Genomic DNA, 14132 nt, shown 5'->3' on the forward strand with positions numbered 1-14132 from the left:
CCCAAAGAAAAATCAGAAAATAACAAGTATTGGTGAGGATGCAGAAGACTTAGTACCCTTGTGCACTGATGGTGTGAATTTTAAATGATACAGTGCTGTGGAAAACAGTATCATGATTCCTCAAAAAAATTAAAAATAGAGTTACCATATGATTTAGCAATTTCACTTCTGAGTGTACAGTAGCACCTCCACCCCATTATTTGTGGCTTCACTTTCTGAAGTTTCAGTTGTCCATAGTCAACCATCATCCAAAAATATTAAATGGGAAGTTCCAGAAATAATTCATAAGTTTTAAATTGTGCCTCATTGTAAGTAATGTGATGAAATCTCACAGCATCCCTCTTCTTCTGCACAGGATGTGAATCATCCCCTTGTCCAATGTATCCATGCTGTATATGCCACCTGTTAGTCACTTACTAGTGGCTGTTGGGATAACATCTCAGTTATCCAGTTGAAAAAGCAAAGTATGATATATAGATAGCTCAATACGATCCACAGTTTCAAGTGTCCCCTAGGGGTCTTAGAACATATTCCTGCCAGGTGCAGTGGCTCACACCTGTAATCCCAGCATTTTGGGAGGCCAAGGTGGGAGGATCAGTTGGTCAGGAGTTCAAGACCAGCCTGGCGAACATGGTGAAATCCCATCTCTACTAAAAATATAAAAATTACCCAGGCATGGTGATATGCACCTGTGGTCCCAGCTACTTGGGAGGGTAAGGAAGGAGAATCACTTGAGCCTGGGAGGTGAGGTTGCAGTGAGCCGAGATTGTGTCACTGTACTCTAGCCTGGGTGGCAGGGCAAGACAGCATCTAAAAAAAAAAGAAAATATTCCCACAGAGAAGGGAAGACTACTCTGTACCCAAAATAATTGAAAACAGAGTTTTGAAGAGATATTTGCACACCCATGTTCAAAGCAGCAATATTCACAAAATCCATAGGTGGAAGCATTCCAAATGTCCATTGATGAATGAATGAAGAAACAAAATGTGGTATATATCTGCAGTGGAATATTATTCAGCCTGAAAAAGGAAGGAAATCTTGTCACATGCTATGACATGGATGAATCTTGAGGACATAATGCTAAATGAAATGAATTTATCACAAAAAGACAAATACTATATGATTTCACTTACATGAAATCAAGGTCACAGAAACAGAAAATAGGATGGCGGTTACTAGGGGCCAGAAGGAGAATTAAAGGAGAGTTGTTTAATGGATATACAGTTTCAGTTTTACAAAATCAGAAAGTTCTGGAGACCTGTTTCAAAACAATGTGAATATACTAATACTATTAACTGCATACTTAAAAATGGTTAAGGGCTGGGCATGATGGCTCATACCTGTAATCTCAGCACTTTGGGAGGCCGAAGAGGACGGATCACTTGAGATCAAGAGTTTGAGACCAGCCTGGGCAATGTGACAGAATCCCGTCTCTACTAAAAATACAAAAATTAGCTGGGCGTGGTGGCATGAGCCTGTAATCCCAGCTACTTGGGAGGCTGAGGAAGGAGAATCGCTTGAACCCAGGAAAGGGAGGTTGCAGTGAGCCAGTCATGCTACTGCACTCCAACCTGGGTGACAGAGTGAGACTCCATCTCAAAAAAAAAAAAAAAAATAGGTTAAGATGGTAAATATTATGTGTATTTTACTACAGTAAAAAAAAATTATTAAAAAGTTATTGAGGAACCCACATAACTTCTGTTTATGTGAGTTATTGCTATTTATAATATTAGGAATTAACACTGAGAAGTTTTTAAATTTTATTATTTAAAATTATACTAAACTATTACATCACATATTAACAAATAATATAATATTTTCATGAAAAATGACTGTATTTTTCTTTTTTTTAATTTTATTATTATTATACTTTAAGTTTTAGGGTACATATGCACAATGTGCAGGTTTGTTACATATGTATCCATGTGCCATGTTGGTGTGCCGCACCCATTAACTCGTCATTTAGCATTAGGTATATCTCCTAATGCTATCCCTCCCCCATTCCCCCCACCCCACAACAGTCCCCAGAGTGTGATGTTCCCCTTCCTGTGTCCATATGTTCTCACTGTTCAGTTCCCCGCTATGAGTGAGAACATGCGGTGTTTAGTTTTTTGTCCTTGTGATAGTTTACTGAGAATGATGATTTCCAGTTTCATCCATGTCCCTACAAAGGACATGAACTCATCATTTTTTATGGCTGCATAGTATTCCACGGTGTATATGTGCCACACTTTCTTAATCCAGTCTATTGTTGTTGGACATTTGGGTTGGTTTCAAGTCTTTGCTATTGTGAATAGTGCCGCAATAAACATACATGTGCATGTGTCTTTATAGCAGCATGATTTATAGTCCTTTGGGTATATACCCAGTAATGGGATGGCTGGGTCAAATGGTATTTCTAGTTCTAGATCCCTGAGGAATGGCCACACTGACTTCCACAATGGTTGAACTAGTTTACAGTCCCACCAACAGTGTAAAAGTGTTCCTATTTCTCCACGTCCTCTCCAGCACCTGTTGTTTCCTGACTTTTTAATGATCACCATTCTAACTGGTGTGAGATGGTATCTCGTGGTGATTTTGATTTGCATTTCTCTGATGGCCAGTGATGATAAGCATCTTTTCATGTGTTTTTTGGCTGCATAAATGTCTTCTTTTGAGAAGTGTCTGTTCATATCCTTTGCCCATTTTTTGATGGGGTTGTTTGTTTTTTTCTTGTAAATTTGTTTGAGTTCATTGTAGATTCTAGATATTAGCCCTTTGTCAGATGAGTAGGTTGCAAAAATTTTCTCCCATTTTGTAGGTTGCCTGTTCACTCTGATGGTAGTTTCTTTTGCTGTGCAGAAGCTCTTTAGTTTAATTAGATCCCATTTGTCAATTTTGGCTTTTGTTGCCATTGCTTTTGGTGTTTTAGACATGAAGTCCTTGCCCATGCCTATGTCCTGAATGGTAATGCCTAGGTTTTCTTCTAGGGTTTTTATGGTTTTAGGTCTAACATGTAAATCTTTAATCCATCTTGAATTAATTTTTGTATAAGGTGTAAGGAAGGGATCCAGTTTCAGCTTTCTACATATGGCTAGCCAGTTTTCCCAGCACCATTTATGAAATAGGGAATCCTTTCCCCATTGCTTGTTTTTGTCAGGTTTGTCAAAGATCAGATAGTTGTAGATATGTGGCATTATTTCTGAGGGCTCTGTTCTGTTCCATTGATCTATATCTCTGTTGTGGTACCAGTACCATGCTGTTCTGGTTACTGTAGCCTTGTAGTATAGTTGGAAGTCAGGTAGTGTGATGCCTCCAGCTTTGTTCTTTTGGCTTAGGATTGACTTGGCAATGTGGGCTCTTGTTTGGTTCCATATGAACTTTAAAGTAGTTTTTTCCAATTCTGTGAAGAAAGTCATTGGTAGCTTGATGGGGATGGCATTGAATCTATACATTACCTTGGGCAGTATGGCCATTTTCACGATGTTGATTCTTCCAACCCATGAGCATGGAATGTTCTTCCATTTGTTTGTATCCTCTTTTATTTCATTGAGCAGTGGTTTGTAGTTCTCCTTGAAGAGGTCCTTCACATCCCTTGTAAGTTGGATTCCTAGGTATTTTATTCTCTTTGAAGCAATTGTGAATGGGAGTTCACTCATGATTTGGCTCTCTGTTTGTCTGTGATTGGTGTACAAGAATGCTTGTGATTTTTGTACATTGATTTTGTATCCTGAGACTTTGCTGAAGTTGCTAATCAGCTTAAGGAGATTTTGGGCTGAGACAATGGGGTTTTCTAGATATACAATCATGTCAACTGCAGACAGGGACAATTTGACTTCCTCTTTTCCTAACTGAATACCCTTTATTTCCTTCTCCTGCCTAATTGCCCTGACCAGAACTTCCAGCACTATGTTGAATAGGAGCGGTGAGAGAGGGCCTCCCTGTCTTGTGCCAGTTTTCAAAGGGAATGCTTCCAGTTTTTGCCCATTCAGTATGATATTGGCTGTGAGTTTGTCATAGATAGCTCTTATTATTTTGAGATACGTCCCATCAATACCTAATTTATTGAGAGTTTTTGGCATGAAGGGTTGTTGAATTTTGTCAAAGGCCTTTTCTGCATCTATTGAGATAATCATGTGGTTTTTGTCTTTGGGTCTGTTTATATGCTGGATTACATTTATGGATTTGCGTATGTTGAACCAGCCTTGCATCCCAGAGATGAAGCCCGCTTGATCATGGTGGATAAGCTTTTTGATGTGCTGCTGGATTCGGTTTGCCAGTATTTTATTGAGGATTTTTGCATCAATGTTCATCAAGGATATTGGTCTAAAATTCTCTTTTTCGGTTGTGTCTCTGCCAGGCTTTGGTATCAGGATGATGCTGGCCTCATAAAATGAGTTAGGGAGGATTCCCTCTTTTTCTATTGATTGGAATAGTTTCAGAAGGAATGGTACCAGTTCCTCCTTGTACCTCTGGTAGAATTCAGCTGTGAATCCATCTGGTCCTGGACTCTTTTTGGTTGGTAAGCTATTGATTATTGCCACAATTTCAGAGCCTGTTATTGGTCTATTCAGAGATTCCTCTTTTTCCTGGTTTAGTCTTGGGAGGGTGTATGTGTTGAGGAATTTATCCATTTCTTCTAGATTTTCTAGTTTATTTGTGTATAGGTGTTTGTAGTATTCTCTGATGGTAGTTTGTATTTCTGTGGGATCGGTGGTGATATCCTCTTTATCATTTTTTATTGCGTCTATTTGATTCTTCTCTCTTTTCTTCTTTAATAGTCTGGCTAGCAGTCTATCAATTTTGTTGATCTTTTCAAAAAAACCAGCTCCTGGATTCATTAATTTTTTGAAGGGTTTTTTGTGTCTCTATTTCCTTCAGTTCTGCTCTGATTTTAGTTCTTTCTTGCCTTCTGCTGGTTTTTGAATGTGTTTGCTGTTGCTTTTCTAGTTCTTTTAATTGTGATGTTAGGGTGTCAATTTTGGATCTTTCCTGCTTTCTCTTGTGGGTATTTAGTGCTATAAATTTCCCTCTACACACTGCTTTGAATGTGTCCCAGAGATTCTGGTATGTTATGTCTTTGTTCTCATTGATTTCACAGAACATCTTTATTTCTGTCTTCATTTCGTTATGTACCCAGTAGTCATTCAGGAGCAGCTTGTTCAGTTTCCATGTAGTTGAGCGGTTTTGAGTGAGTTTCTTAATCCTGAGTTCTAGTTTGATTGCACTGTGGTCTGAGAGACAGTTTGTTATAATTTCTATTCTTTTACATTTGCTGAGGAGAGCTTTACTTCCAACTATGTGGTCGATTTTGGAATAGGTGTGGTGTGGTGCTGAAAAAAATGTGTATTCTGTTGATTTGGGGTGGAGAGTTCTGTAGATGTCTATTAGGTCCACTTTGTGCAGAGCTGAGTTCAATTCCTGGGTATCTTTGTTAACTTTCTGTCTCGTTGATCTGTCTAATGTTGACAGTGGGGTGTTAGAATCTCCCATTATTATTGTGTGGGAGTCTAAGTCTCTTTGTAGGTCACTAAGGACTTGCTTTATGAATCTGGGTGCTCCTGTATTTGGTGCGTATATATTTAGGATAGTTAGCTCTTCTTGTTGAATTGATCCCTTTACCATTATGTAATGGCCTTCTTTGTCTCTTTTGATCCTTGTTGGTTTAAAGTCTGTTTTATCAGAGACTAGGATTGCAACCCCTGCCTCTTTTTGTTTTCCATTTGCTTGGTAGATCTTCCTCCATCCCTTTATTTTGAGCCTATGTGTGCCTCTGCACATGAGATGGGTTTTCTGAATACAGCACACTGATGGGTCTTGACTCTTTATCCAATTTGCCAGTCTGTGTCTTTTAATTGGAGCATTTAGCCCATTTACATTTAAAGTTGATATTGTTATGTGTAAATTGGATCCTGTAATTATGATGTTCGCTGGTTATTTTGCTCATTAGTTGATGCAGTTTCTTCCTAGCCTTGATGGTCTTTACAATTTGGCATGTTGTTGCAGTGGCTGGCACTAATTGTTCTTTTCCATGTTTAGTGCTTCCTTCAGGAGCTCTTTTAGGGCAGGCCTGGTGGTGACAAAATCTCCCAGCATTTGCTTGTCTGTAAAATATTTTATTTCTCCTTCACTTATGAAGCTTAGTTTGGCTGGATATGAGATTCTGGGTTGAAAATTCTTTTCTTTAAGAATGTTGAATATCAGCCCCCACTCTCTTCTGGCTTGTAGAGTTTCTGCCGAGAGATCAGCTGTTAATCTGATGGGCTTCCCTTTGTGGGTAACCCGACCTTTCTCTCTGGCTGCCCTTAACATTTTTTCCTTCATTTCAACTTTGGTGAATCTGACAATTATGTGTCTTGGAGTTGCTCTTCTCGAGGAGTATCTTTGTGGCGTTCTCTGTATTTCCTGAATCTGAATGTTGGCCTGCCTTGCTAGATTGGGGAAGTTCTCCTGGATAATATCCTGCAGAGTGTTTTCCAACTTGGTTCCATTCTCCCTGTCACTTTCAGGTACACCAATCAGGTGTAGATTTGGTCTTTTCACATAGTCCCATATTTCTTGGAGGCTTTGTTTGTTTCTTTTTATTCTTTTTTCTCTAAACTTCTCTTCTCGCTTCATTTCATTCATTTGATCTTCCATCACTGATACCCTTTCTTCCAGTTGATTGCATCGGGTACTGAGGCTTCTGCATTCGTCACGTAGCTCTCATGCCTTGGTTTTCAGCTCCATCAGGTCCTTTCAGGACTTCTCTGCATTGGTTATTCTAGTTATCCATTCATCTAATTTTTTTTCAAAGCTTTAAACTTCTTTGCCATTGGTTCGAATTTCCTCCTGTAGCTCGGAGTAGTTTGATCGTCTGAAGCCTTCTCCTCTCAACTCGTCAAAGTCATTCTCCATCCAGCTTTGTTCTGTTGCTGGTGAGGAATTGCATTCCTTTGGAGGAGGAGAGGTGCTCTGCTTTTTAGAGTTTCCAGTTTTTCTGCTCTGTTTTCTCCCCATCTTTGTGTTTTTATCTACTTTTGGTCTTTGATGATGGTGATGTACAGATGGATTTTTGGTGTGGATGTCCTTTCTGTTTGTTAGTTTTCCTTCTAACAGACAGGATCCTCAGCTGCAGGTCTGTTGGAGTTTGCTAGAGGTCCATTCCAGACTCTGTTTGCCTAGGTATCAGCAGCGGTGGCTGCAGATCAGCGGATTTTCATGAGCAGTGAATGCTGCTGTCTGATAGTTCCTCTGGAAGTTTTGTCTCAGAGGAGTACCCGGCCATGTGAGGTGTCAGTCTGCCCCTACTGGGGGGGTCCCTCCCAGTTAGGCTGCTCAGGGGTCAGGGACCCACTTGAGGAGGCAGCCTGCCCATTCTCAGATCTCCAGCTGTGTGCTGGGAGAACCACTACTCTCTTCAAAGCTGTCAGACAGGGACATTTAGGTCTGGAGAGGTTCCTGCTGACTTTTTGTTTGTCTGTGCCCTGCCCCCAGAGGTGGAGCCTACAGAGGCAGGCAGGCCTCCTTGAGCTGTGGTGGGCTCCACCCAGTTGGAGCTTCCCAGCTGTTTTGTTTACCTAGGCAAGCCTGGGCAATGGCGGGCGCCCCTCCCCCAGCCTTGCTACCACCTTGTAGTTTGATCTCAGACTGCTGTGCTAGCAATCAGAGATTCCATGGGCATAGGACCCTCCGAGCCAGGTGCGGCATATAATCTCCTGGTGTGCCGTTTTTTAAGCCTGTTGGAAAAGCGCAGTATTAGGGTGGGAGTGACCTGATTTTCCGGGTGCCATCTGTCACCCCTTTCTTTGACTAGGAAAGGGACCTCCCTGACCCCTTGCGCTTCCTGAGTGAGGCGAAGCCTCGCCCTGCTTCAGCTCATGCACGGTGCGCTGCACCCACTGTCCTGCGCCCATTGTCTGGCACTCCCTAGTGAGATGAACCCAGTACCTCAGATGGAAATGCAGAAATCACCCATCTTCTGTGTCACTGACGCTGGGAGCTGTAGACCGGAGCTGTTCCTATTCGGCCGTCTTGGCTCCACCCCAAAAAATGGCTATATTTTTCAAAACAAAAACAGTTCGTTGGGAAGACTGACATTGTTTTTCATTTTTGCCAGTGTCTAATATCTGACTTAATTGAAAACAGCTTTCTGCATTCAATATGTTGTAATGTGTTTCGGTTGTACTCTATGAAGAAAATTTGACCTTATGAAATATATAATGTTAAAGAGAATTTAAATACTTCTCAAATGATTGGAGATTATAATTTTTGATACTACACAAAAACTCACAAATTATAGTTTCTTAAGTTAGTTTCATTGTGGAATCAAAGCATACATAGGCCTATGTGGCATTTTCAACGGCATTTTTTATTGATGTGTGATTTTGTAACGTCATGCATTATTTATTTGGAAAACATTGATTCCTGCACTTGTGCAGATCTTCCAAATGTTGTCACATTTCATTACGCAATATTGAAAAATAACATTTGTTAATATAACCACCGATTATAGGGAAGAGAAGAGAGATTGGGATAGGAAAGAAGCATAAAAGTGGGCTAGTTTCTGAAATGTTGGCAAAGTTCCAATTCTTGTGGTATCGTGATTTTATAGTAATCAGTTTGTTCTTTGCTTTATTGTTTTAAGTATGACCCCCCTAAACAATATAGTTTACTTTTGACTGGTCTTAAATTTACATAAATGGAATCATATGATATATACATGTTTGTACCTGTTTTCTTTTGTTCAATATTATGTTTTAGAATGTATTTCTTTTGTGCGTGTGTCTAGTATTTCACTATCCGAATAGATCACAATTTTTAAATCCATTTTATTGTTGCTGAACATTTACATTATTTTCAGATTTGGAAAATTTTAAAGTGCTGCTGTGAACATTTTTGCATATGTATTCTATTCTGTACTGTATAAGCATGCATTTCTATAGGATATAAACCTAGGAATTGCTGGGTCATAGGATATGCACATTTTCAATTTTAGCATAATAGATGATGCCAAACTTTTTTCATCAACCCTTTAAGAAAGCTCCCTTTGCTCCACATCCTCGCCAATACTTGGTATTTTTAATTTCATTAAAATTTAATGTCAATTAAGAGACTTCTTAAAATTTCAGCCTCTCTGGGGAGAAGTGTGCAGTAGTACCTTGTGTAATTATCTGAATACTGATGTGATGGAGCAAGTTTTCACATTTACTGAATATTTGGATTTCTTCTTTTATAAAGTGCACATTCAATTTTTGCCCCTTTTTCTATTGATTAACTTTCCTTACTGATCTATGGATATTCTTTGTATATTGTAGCTACGAACCCTATTTTGATGGAAAATATATACAATTAATTTGGCACCAGGTTTACTTAACTTTCAGGACAGGAAACATAGCATATTAGCATTACAGCATCAGGTATGCTAGGCCATATTTTAGTTCCTCATGTCAGTTCTAAGGTGAAAGATCAGGTGGGTAAGTGTGGACCACTCTGCCTTACAAAACACAGGATCTTCTAGCAGCCCATACACACAACTGTCAGATTCCCAAGGCACATGCTTGGTTACATGAACCACACTAAGCATAGGGAAGCTGCAGCCTTTGTTTTTCAATAGGGATATGTAGTTTATTCATAGGCCTTCGAGTTAGATGCAGTTCACCAAACTGGGGTCAGTTTTACAGTAAATAATGTTGCCTGGAAATACAACTAACTTCTCACTTTTTAGCATAATCCAATATATTTCCATGGAATTCATGTTAGGAGAGGGTAAACTTGAGAGCATTTCTTCATGGAGAAAGAGTTTAGTTAACCCTTTCTGTTGGTTAGCCGTTTCTCTCTGGAAAAATAATTGATATCATTACAAAATTGAGTCTTCTAAGCCATAAATAAATATTTCCATCTTGGCCGGGCATGATGGCTCATGCCTGTAATCCCAGCACTTTGGGAGGCTGAGGCGGGTGGATCATGAGGTCAAGGGATGGAGACTATCCTGGCCAACATGGCGAAACCCTGTCTCTACTAAAATACAAAAAATTAGCCACGCATGGTGGCGCGTGCCAGTAGTCCCAGCTACTCGGGAGGCTAAGGCAGGAGAATCCCTTGAACCCGGGAGACAGAGGTTGTAGTTAGCCAAGATCGTGCCAGTGCACTCCAGCCTGGGCGACAAAGCAAGACTCCGTCTCAAAAAAAAAAAAAAAAAAAAAAAAGAATATGTATATATATCCATCTCTTTAGACTTTCTTTACTTTTTCGCAATAAAACTTAACAGTTTTTTATAGCAGTCATGCATATTGTTTTTGGATTTGTGCCAAGTACTTGACATTTTTATGCCACTATGAATGGTTTTCAAATTTTTAGTTTCTGTTTTTGTTAGTTTATAGGAATACAGTTGATTTTGTACATTGATTTTGTATCCAACACCTTGCTAAATTCTCTTACTAATTCTAATAAATTGTAACTTCTTGTGGATGTTCTACATACTCAATTATATTATTTGTAAATAATGTTTTACAATTTTGTTTCTTTTTAAATATGTTTTGATGTCTTTTTCTGACCTTAATGTACCAGCTGGGACAATGTTGAATAAAAGTGATGATAGATGCTCAATCTCAAATATTTCACCCTTGCAATATTTGCTGGGGCCTTTTTAACAAGTTAAAGAAGATTCTGTATTACAGGCTGCTAAGACTATTTTTTAGAATATAAATGGACATTGTTTTATTAAATGCTCTTCTGCATCTGTTTAGATGATTATATTATATAGCTTTCCCCTAAATCTGTTAATTGGTCAAGTTACCTCAATAGATATGCTAACATTAAGCCAAATATGTGTTCTTGGGATAAGTCTAATTTGTTCAAGATGTGTTATCCTTTTCTAATAAATTAATATTTTCATTAAAACTTTTGCCTCTATATTCATGAGAATTTTCTTTAATTTTGCCTTTGCCTATTGAGTTTTGGTATAAAGGCCCATGAAATGAGTTAGAGAATAGGCTCATTTTTCCAGTTTTCTATAATTTGTGTAATATTGGAGATGTTTTTTTCCTTGAATAAATGTTTGGTGGAACTTATTAGTGAAGCCAACTGGAATATTCTTTGTGGGAAGGTTTTTAATTACAAAGTCAATTTCTTTAACAGTTATAGAACTCTCTGGGTTTTCTATTTCTTCTTATGTCTATTGCAGTAAGCCATACTTTTCTAGGAATTTGCTTCTCTCTTTCTTGGTCAGTCACACTACAGGTTTAATTTAGTCTTTTCAAAGAAGCAATTTTGGCTTTGCTGATCCTCTCTATTATATGCTTAGGTACTATATTATTATTTTTGCTTTTACCTTTTTATTTTACTGTTTCTACTTTTGGGGGGAGGGGATGAGGCTCATACTGCTATTTGGGAGTCCACCAAAAGTGCAACTCTACCTCTCAACTCACTCTTCTAGACTACCATTATAAAAACAGCAGAGAGTTTCACTTACTCTCTAGTTTTCCTGTCTCTCCATGTCTTGGCTTGGAGAAAGTTGGTTGATGTTTTGTAGAAGATTTAAAAAAAAATTTAATTATGGCACAATCTTTCTAGCAGTAGAATAACAAGGCCTAACTTCAGTTTTACCATGAGAATAAAGCGAAGTGATTTAAATGAAAACACTTTGAAAAAAAAAATAATAAGACCAATATAAATGTTAAGTGTTGTCATTCTCACTGTTGCTAGTTTTTGGGTTCACCAAATGCTTAGATATATTCAAAGTTCCCTCAACCATGATTTGCAATAACTGGGGAAAGTCTCCAAGAATTAGTAGTTGAGAGACCAAAATGTGCTACAACTTTAGCAATGTTAGTATATGTCTCGTTGCACTGGACTTAATTAGCTCTTGTTCTAGTTCTAGCCAGTAATTTGAAATCCAGCAGAATGGACAGGTTTATTAACAGAAAGACTCTTGAAGTTGAAATTGTTTGGGTTAATTGCCTTTTTTGAATCAACTAATTAAACATACAGAGGGCAGTGATCTAACCTCTGAAGACGATAAGTTGACTGAGACGTTTGTTAGGATTGAAAAATTTACAACTTCTGCTGAAGTCCTACAGCAGTATTTTCTTGAAATCTGAAATTCATGTTGTTTAAAAGTACAGGCTTTGGAGTGGGAACTCCTTGGTATAGGAACTCCTCTGCTTCCTGAGTAACCTCACTTTCTCCAACTGTAAATTGGTAGTAAGAGTACCTATCTCAGACGAGTTGTGAAGATTAAATTAGCTAATCTGTGTAAAGGTCTTAACTTTGTGGGACATAATAGGTGCTTAGTATATAGTTTATGAATTAATGAAAAATTAATAAGCCTTTTTGTAGAGAGAAGAACTGAATATATTATAGTAAAATGAAAATCTATTAAGTGCCATAGGAAGGACACAAAGAGTCAAACACTGAAAAGGGCTTCCTACTGAATGGGAATTGCAAGGAGATTTCGTGTTAGAGATGACATTTGAACTAAATCTCGAAGGTTTGAAGATAGAGTGGAATTGCAGCAGTTGCGCTTAGGACAGAAGATATTTCATGTGGAGGTGATGATGTGTATGATCCAAGACTGGGTGGAGGTGGGATACCTGGGGTTTAAGCAGGAAAGCATAGGGATTTTAAAGGATAGTGAGTAATACTAGAGAGTAAATACATTGAAAAAGATTTGGGATTCAATGCTTCGAAGTATTTTGACATCATTTTGTGTGTTCTTGAGAGCCATTAGAGACTTTAAGCCGTGCTTTAAGGAGAACAATGCTATGACATGGGTTGGTTACAGGGCGGGGGGATTTGGAAGAAGAAAGACCTATTAGGAAGATTTTGCAATGGTGAAAGAAGATAGATTACAAAAACCTTACAAAATATGAGCAAAACTGCCTGCAAATTAACTAGTAAGAGATGATACCTGAAGGAAGAACTCAAAGGTGATTCTGACATTAAAAATCTAAACAGTTGGGACAATAGCTGTATCATTTGCAAACACAATGAAAATGAGCAGGTTGTAAAAAAAGATCACAATTATGGTTTTGAACACATTGAGTTTGAATTTTGTATGATAGAAAGGACAGCCAACTGGAAATGTCAACTTGAGATAGTTTGAACTATAAATATTTGGGAATCATCTGCATGGAAGTAATAGTTGGAATCCTGGGAATGAATCAGCTCAAAGTGTGGTAGAAAACTATTTAGAGCAATGCTAGAGGAATACGTGGCTGTATCCATGGAAGAAGGGCAGACAGCAAAAGAGAAGGAAACTATAGTTAGAGGGATAGAGCAGAAAAAATAGAACTGACAGTTCTTATTAAAATTTAAGAAAATTTGCAAGTTATTTGACTAGGTTTTCTGAAAGAAAGCTATTACCATTGTTAGGAAGAATAACTAGGTAGCTTTATTACCTTTAACATGTAGTCTGCTATGTTAAACAGAAATAGTGCATTAAAATTCGTTATATTTGCGAGTGTGGTTCTACCTTCTATGGACAGATTTTTGTCTTTCTTTGGAAAGCAATAAATTACAAAGTCAGTTAGAGCTTCTTTTTTCACCCACCCTATAGAAATAGATACATTGCCAAGCATTGCAAGTACCATATTTTCCACATAGAATATCTAGGTATCAAGATTATCTCTAGTTAAAGCTTCGTTTGGGGAAAAAAAAAAAGAAGAAGAAGAAAAGGAAAAAACTTTTTATGATCTTGAAGAAATTCATGGTCTTTGAAATTTCTAGAAAAGCCTCAAAAAATAGGAATTCCTGCTGATAATGCATTGGTGGTGGTAATAATAATTGCAATTAATATTTACTGAATGGTACTGTTTGCCATACATTGCTCCAAGTGTTTTACGTGCATTTTTTTCATACAACAGTATTTACTGAGTGCCTATGCTGTACCAGGCACTGTTCTGGGCATTTGATTTAGGTTAATAAATAAAACAAACTAAAATTCTTGCTCTCATGGACGTTTTATTTAGTGAGAGAAGATAGATAATAACCAGTAAGCCTAATAAATAAAGTATGTGGACCCTAAGAAGATGATAAGTCCATGGTAAAAGTAGAGCAGGGTAAGTGGATTCAGGAGTGCTGAATTGGGGTTGGGTGATGGAAATGGATTGCTTTTTTTTTTCTTCTTGAGACGGAGTCTCACTCTGTCACCCAGGCTGGAGTGCAGTGGTGC

General features: G+C 38.1%; 1 protein-coding gene across 7 annotated transcripts in view; it reads left to right on the forward strand.

Annotated features, from left to right (window-relative positions):
• Positions 1-14132, forward strand: part of EHBP1 (EH domain binding protein 1) — a 354447-nt gene that overhangs the window by 237737 nt on the left and 102578 nt on the right. The window lies entirely within an intron of this gene.

This window comes from Nomascus leucogenys, chromosome 14, assembly GCF_006542625.1.
Source record: "Nomascus leucogenys isolate Asia chromosome 14, Asia_NLE_v1, whole genome shotgun sequence".
Taxonomy (NCBI): Eukaryota; Metazoa; Chordata; class Mammalia; order Primates; family Hylobatidae; genus Nomascus; species Nomascus leucogenys.